Genomic DNA, 7,713 nt, shown 5'->3' on the forward strand with positions numbered 1-7,713 from the left:
CAACAGGAAACTCCGCTCCGCTGACCACGCCCTGGCCACGGTCCCACGCATCCGGAGAACAACTTCCTGAGGCTGATCCTTCTCCCATCGTGCCGCCTGGAACACCCTTCCCCTCTACCTGCGACAAACCGAAGACCTGCTGACCTTCAGGAGACAACTCAAGACCTGGCTCTTCGACCAATAGCAGCAGCACCCCCCCCCCCCCCGCCAGCGCCTTGAAACCCTCACGGGTATGTAGTGCGCTTTACAAATTATTGATTGATTGATGTGCAAATTACTGCTCCCTCTGAATTGTATTTTAAGAACGTCTTATTGATCACAGCAAAAATGAATACATCCTAATGGAATACACCTCATACTAACTCAACTTTCCATGTCAGACTCAAGTTTGTGACAAGCACCTAGGAGTGTGATTTCTTTGCAGGGACTGGGTCATCTAACTGAAAATGAGGCTCTGTGCGTAGAGAGTTTGATGATGGTTTAAGCACTGGCCACCAGGTACTTGAATTTTACTTGATTTTATGAATCAGTGCCCTAACTTGTTTTGACTCACTGTTATGTCTGAGATCTTTTATGTGAACAATTTTGCCAGTATTTATTTTGCAGCTAACAGTAAAACTAATGCAAGTGTGTATGTCCCCTCCAACATGCAGTATCTCCTATCAATGAGTCCTAATATCTAGGGTTTAATGTGAAGCACCTCTTTGCCCCTGGCATAGTGGTTTCAATTCAAATGACGTACTGAATCTGATTGGACATTGGTAATTAGGAATCATGAATTGAAAAAAAAAACCTTAAAAACGTGACTATATTGACAAACTTCCACCAAACACCCCGGTTCCATCTAGAGAAAATGTCGCACTTGCATAGCTCATCCACGGTGAGCTAGTGAAATTAGTATCACGTATTACGCCCCACTATTTCACCACCTACCACTGTTAATGGTTGCCCTTTCTCTCAACCTCCCATCTTCTCGGTTTGAAAATTTTGTAGCTGAGACTGACCAATGTCCTGAATTGGGGAACACTTTTCAACCAGTTTAAGTATAATTGATAATGTAAAAACCAATATTAAAAAACATTTATAAAATATATTCTCACAAACATCCATGAGTCTCCTAACCCTACTACCTCACACAAAGCACTTGGAGCAATTAAACATCACCTGTTAGACTTCACCAGCTGTCACTGCTCACAGCTGCCTTTTATGACATCTGTTTTGAAAGTTCAGTAGCTACAACTGACCAAGGTGCCCACTGAGAAGCATTTTGTTCCTGACACAAAACCCTGCCCTGCCATTGGTGGCGGCCATGGTTTTAACAACTGTGGCTAGTGCACAGGTGGTCCTTTGTATGGCCTTGAATATGCACGTGCTGTGACTTACCAGTGCATATAATGGCATCAATGGGATTCACTATGTAAACAGTAGGACTGGGGAGTTCCAATATTAAAAGTTTTATACGAGTGGAAGATGTGATTGGGTGAGACATACAGGTGAATAAAGTTAGTGTAGTGGGCTGGCCCCACATGTTCAGGAGACATAGTAGATGTAGCCGAGATGATTTTATGTAGTTTATTAAGTTCTTAAGTAGAGTAGATACAGAACCACAGCAAGCCCCACCAGGAGCAGCCTGCTAGCTGCTCAGCCCGTCTTTCAACTGACAACACTCACACACCAGGCACCCAAGCATTCCACTCATGTCACTCACGCCAACATTCTACATGGAACACTCACACTGGCTGAGCAGATAGAGATAAGGTGAAAATGAACATAACAGCATAACATGAGAATACTACAGTTAGGTTGCTATGACTCGGTGTAGCACGAGATCTCTCTGCATGGTAGCGGACGTGGACTAGTACACCTGGGATAAATGGGGCATTAGGATTTGAAGTTACTGCATTGTGATTTGAAAGTGCAAATTGGGTCCCAATGTTCTATCTGTGACTGGATAGTACAACTCACAGTTGTGTGTGCATGAGTGCTGTGAAAGAGTGAAGCACATGGTGGCTCATTCAATAGGTACTATAATTGTATTGTCCTCTTTAGGGCATTTTGAATGATGTTAATGGGTAATGAATGTTTGCGTCCTATGCTTAGGACCTTGTGACTAGATGGCAATGTAGTATGCTCAGAGGGGTTCGATTTAAAGGTATTAACTGGATGGTGCACAAAGCCGTTCTTTTGAGTGGCTGCTGTAACAGGTGTTTCAATGTGGATGCCTGCTGAGTGGGTAGCCTACATGGGAGTTTAATGTCTAGGCGCTGGCATTGGGTGGTGCACAAAAGCAGTGGATTTCGAAATTGAAGATGCAAGTGAAGTGGGTTAAAACTCTAGGCACAATTGGATTTCAGTGTGGGTGCTCTGACTGGTGCACTGGGGTTGTAAGTGTGTTTGATTAGACTTGGGGGGGGGGGACATGAGGATCTAAGTGACGATGCTCTGCCTGGGTGGGCACATTGCTTACTATTTCTGGTTTCTAAGCACTGTTGAAAATAATAGACCTTAACAGCACTTTGACAGGCAAGATCTAGTAAAGTATTAGGTATAAATGGCCGCACACTGCTCGTCATTCCAGCAAGTTGCCCCATGGAACTATGGGCGATGTAGTAACGACAGCGAGTACGCCTATGCTACGAAGTGTAAGAGTAAGTATGTGTCGCATTAGCCATCCCTGGACACGTGTTTCGAGGTAGTTGCCTCTCGTCAGCAGGGAGTAGGTAAGTGTAGAGGGGTGCCGTGTAGACTGCCTGCAATTAAAAATAGGTAAAGTACCTTTCAAGGCGCGCAGGTGCCGGTCAAAGACTCGTCAGTCCGGTAGCTCAGGAGAGCCGTAATGAATTAGGTATAAATGGCCGCACACTGCTCGTCATTCCAGCAAGTTGCCCCATGGAACTATGGGCGATGTAGTAGCGACGGCGAGTACGCCTATGCTACGAAGTGTAAGAGTAAGTATGTGTCGCATTAGCCATCCCTGGACACGTGTTTCGAGGTAGTTGCCTCTCGTCAGCAGGGAGTAGGTAAGTGTAGAGGGGTGCCGTGTAGACTGCCTGCAATTAAAAATAGGTAAAGTACCTTTCAAGGCGCGCAGGTGCCGGTCAAAGACTCGTCAGTCCGGTAGCTCAGGAGAGCCGTAATGAATTAGGTATAAATGGCCGCACACTGCTCGTCATTCCAGCAAGTTGCCCCATGGAACTATGGGCGATGTAGTAGCGACGGCGAGTACGCCTATGCTACGAAGTGTAAGAGTAAGTATGTGTCGCATTAGCCATCCCTGGACACGTGTTTCGAGGTAGTTGCCTCTCGTCAGCAGGGAGTAGGTAAGTGTAGAGGGGTGCCGTGTAGACTGCCTGCAATTAAAAATAGGTAAAGTACCTTTCAAGGCGCGCAGGTGCCGGTCAAAGACTCGTCAGTCCGGTAGCTCAGGAGAGCCGTAATGAATTAGGTATAAATGGCCGCACACTGCTCGTCATTCCAGCAAGTTGCCCCATGGAACTATGGGCGATGTAGTAGCGACGGCGAGTACGCCTATGCTACGAAGTGTAAGAGTAAGTATGTGTCGCATTAGCCATCCCTGGACACGTGTTTCGAGGTAGTTGCCTCTCGTCAGCAGGGAGTAGGTAAGTGTAGAGGGGTGCCGTGTAGACTGCCTGCAATTAAAAATAGGTAAAGTACCTTTCAAGGCGCGCAGGTGCCGGTCAAAGACTCGTCAGTCCGGTAGCTCAGGAGAGCCGTAATGAATTAGGTATAAATGGCCGCACACTGCTCGTCATTCCAGCAAGTTGCCCCATGGAACTATGGGCGATGTAGTAGCGACGGCGAGTACGCCTATGCTACGAAGTGTAAGAGTAAGTATGTGTCGCATTAGCCATCCCTGGACACGTGTTTCGAGGTAGTTGCCTCTCGTCAGCAGGGAGTAGGTAAGTGTAGAGGGGTGCCGTGTAGACTGCCTGCAATTAAAAATAGGTAAAGTACCTTTCAAGGCGCGCAGGTGCCGGTCAAAGACTCGTCAGTCCGGTAGCTCAGGAGAGCCGTAATGAATTAGGTATAAATGGCCGCACACTGCTCGTCATTCTAGCAAGTTGCCCCATGGAACTATGGGCGATGTAGTAGCGACGGCGAGTACGCCTATGCTACGAAGTGTAAGAGTAAGTATGTGTCGCATTAGCCATCCCTGGACACGTGTTTCGAGGTAGTTGCCTCTCGTCAGCAGGGAGTAGGTAAGTGTAGAGGGGTGCCGTGTAGACTGCCTGCAATTAAAAATAGGTAAAGTACCTTTCAAGGCGCGCAGGTGCCGGTCAAAGACTCGTCAGTCCGGTAGCTCAGGAGAGCCGTAATGAATTAGGTATAAATGGCCGCACACTGCTCGTCATTCCAGCAAGTTGCCCCATGGAACTATGGGCGATGTAGTAGCGACGGCGAGTACGCCTATGCTACGAAGTGTAAGAGTAAGTATGTGTCGCATTAGCCATCCCTGGACACGTGTTTCGAGGTAGTTGCCTCTCGTCAGCAGGGAGTAGGTAAGTGTAGAGGGGTGCCGTGTAGACTGCCTGCAATTAAAAATAGGTAAAGTACCTTTCAAGGCGCGCAGGTGCCGGTCAAAGACTCGTCAGTCCGGTAGCTCAGGAGAGCCGTAATGAATTAGGTATAAATGGCCGCACACTGCTCGTCATTCCAGCAAGTTGCCCCATGGAACTATGGGCGATGTAGTAGCGACGGCGAGTACGCCTATGTTACGAAGTGTAAGAGTAAGTATGTGTCGCATTAGCCATCCCTGGACACGTGTTTCGAGGTAGTTGCCTCTCGTCAGCAGGGAGTAGGTAAGTGTAGAGGGGTGCCGTGTAGACTGCCTGCAATTAAAAATAGGTAAAGTACCTTTCAAGGCGCGCAGGTGCCGGTCAAAGACTCGTCAGTCCGGTAGCTCAGGAGAGCCGTAATGAATTAGGTATAAATGGCCGCACACTGCTCGTCATTCCAGCAAGTTGCCCCATGGAACTATGGGCGATGTAGTAGCGACGGCGAGTACGCCTATGCTACGAAGTGTAAGAGTAAGTATGTGTCGCATTAGCCAGTTCTGCACCTGCGCGCCATGAGAGGTATTTGACCTGTTTTAATTACATTTTGGCAGTCCACTCGGCACCCCTTTACATTGTCCTGCTCCCTGCTGACGAGAGGCAACTACCTCGAAACACGTGTCCAGGGATGGCTAAATGCAACATATACTTTTTTCTTTTTACACATCGTGGCATAGGCGTACCCGCCGTCGCCACTACATTCACCACAGTCCTTTGGGGCAACTTGCTGGTGTGACGAGCAGTGTGCGACCAACTTGTGTTCAAAAGATCTAGTAAAGTTTTGAGCTCTCCTTAAGTTAAACTGATCTCCAGTAGATCTCACGTGAAATTGAAAATGTACTCCCTGGATGTTGACTGAAACATTAGAAGACCGATAAATTCATTACATTGCCAGAACATACCAATATGACAGCCGAGCCATCTGACTGACTGAAGGAGCAGGCTTTCTGGGCGAGGCCGGGAACACCTTTTTATTTCAGCAAGTGGCTTATTCGTCTAGTGTATGGCAGCCTGTAACTGACATTCCATTCAAAGAGGTCTGCTCTGTTGCAGTTTTCTGATTTGGTTTCTTGCCTTTTTTGCCATTTTATTTGAGTGGCTCGTTGTGCTGGCTCGATATTTTAGGGTCACTCACTACACTTGCTCCCAAGTTTGGAGGGTAATTTACTCAAGATTTGGTCACTTGCAGTGTTTTTGGCATGTGCGGTTTGCTCTAAAAGTCCAAATACTTCCATGCTAAAGTATTAAACAATACCATACCTGTCAACTCACCCGCATTTGGCTAGTGTCACCTGCTTCTGTTATTCATGTACCTGACAAAATGACTAGATAGATTCAATGTAATTACCTGCTTTTGCAACTTATATCGCCCTCCCAAAAAACGTCCATTCCCTATTGACCTTAATGGGATCGCCCTCTTAAGCGCCTGACTTCACCTACATTTTTGAGACAAAAGGCTGACAGGCAGTAACCCTGTTTCTCCTGAAGAAAATTCGGTAACCCTCTATTTATAACAGTAGGGCTGTAGAAGAACACTGAGGGTTTATTTAAATGTTGGTAGAGAAAGTAGGCTTAGTGGACTTAAAGGGCGGTCATGTCTGGTATCTTATTCCTAGTGTGCCTCTGCTGGCTTTACCAATACAAATCTCGCCAACTGTCAGACTTATCTGTAAGTACTGGAAGGTGCACTACTGCATTCATATTAGTGTCTTAATAAGACCAAGAGCACTGAATGCCTGGGCTTTGCATGCAGGCGTGCAGACTACTGTTTGCTCAACCCCTGAGGGTGAGCTTGTTAACATCAAATTTCACTCACTTACTTTATTATGGTGGGGTGTGCTTCTTACCAGTGTCTCTCTCTCGATCTCGAGTCGACTCAAGGCTGGGGCTGGGCCACACCCGCGGGGCCACAGCACCACACAGGCCGAGCCCAGTGCACGCACGCACGCCGGTCTCCACTTCAACTCCCTTAGTCAGGCAGACTTAGACTGCACAGCTTGACTCCAGTCCACTCCGTCCAAGTGAGCCAGCCAGAAGTAAGTCACAGCCCGGTCGGGGGTCTCCGAGCGGGCCGCGGAGTAACTGACTGCTGGCTGGAGCACTGTCTGTGTCGCAGCAAGCAAATCCTTATCCAGCAATTAGAAGCCACCAGCTGCAGGAACAATCAATTCACAGCCAGGCCAGGCCAGGCCAGCCCACTGACACTACTGTCTGCCCAAGGAAGAAGCCCGACCACGGTCCGTCCGTCTCCCACGCGCCAAGGGAGAGCGCGTGGTGCGTCAACGGTGCATTTAAAAGCACCACGCAGGGCAGGCTGAAATGAATGCCCAGGGCAGTCATTGGTAGCGCTTTTGCTAGCTACACGATTGACAGCCCTGGGACCCACAAACACAGTACCGCAGGTCCACCGCTCCACCACTATGCTAGGGTGCAACATTTGCAAGCAGGTGCACTTGCACCTACAACATACATGTGAGCTGCTCAGCCTCCGAACGTGGGGGACACGCACAGGCTGGCCTGGTGCTCCTCCAATCAAACCTCGGCCAGAAGCGCGCTTTGCACGCTCATTCGCCAATCCTGGACCCTGCCAAACATGATAGGTATGAACTCGTCGTTGGCGCCGCCCCAGCCAGTATTTTGCCTACAGTGGGCGTATATCCGCCCAAAAAGTAGCCCCCTCCAGGTATGGGTTTCCCCCACAAATGGAACATTTTTTGCCCATTTTGTGTGGGAAATAGCCCTATCTGGCAACACTGTTTCTGGGGCTGATAGTGGGTGGGGGCAGCCTGAGAATGTGATAACACCTCTTGGCCTCATGGAGGCTCACATCCGTGTGACGTCAGGGGGTGGGGAGAGCATGCCCCAGGGCCTGACTCTGGAACTATTGAGTCCACAAAGGCAGGCCCTGCAACAGAACGAAGGGAGGGAGGAACAGGAGAGGGTGCAGTAGTCTCCATGGAGCACCAAGGGTGCACTAAGAGTGTTTCTGGCCAGGCGGGAGGTGGGAATGGGATAACAGTGAGGGAGGTACCTTTTGGAAGTTTTTTTAGCCCTGCATCGTTTTCCACGCAGGGAGCAGGGACTTCTGGCAATTCTGGGTCTTGTGGTCATGACTTTATGCAGTTCTGCAGAGGCCCCA

This window comes from Triturus cristatus, chromosome 7 (genome assembly GCF_964204655.1).
Source record: "Triturus cristatus chromosome 7, aTriCri1.1, whole genome shotgun sequence".
In the NCBI taxonomy this organism is placed as follows: Eukaryota; Metazoa; Chordata; class Amphibia; order Caudata; family Salamandridae; genus Triturus; species Triturus cristatus.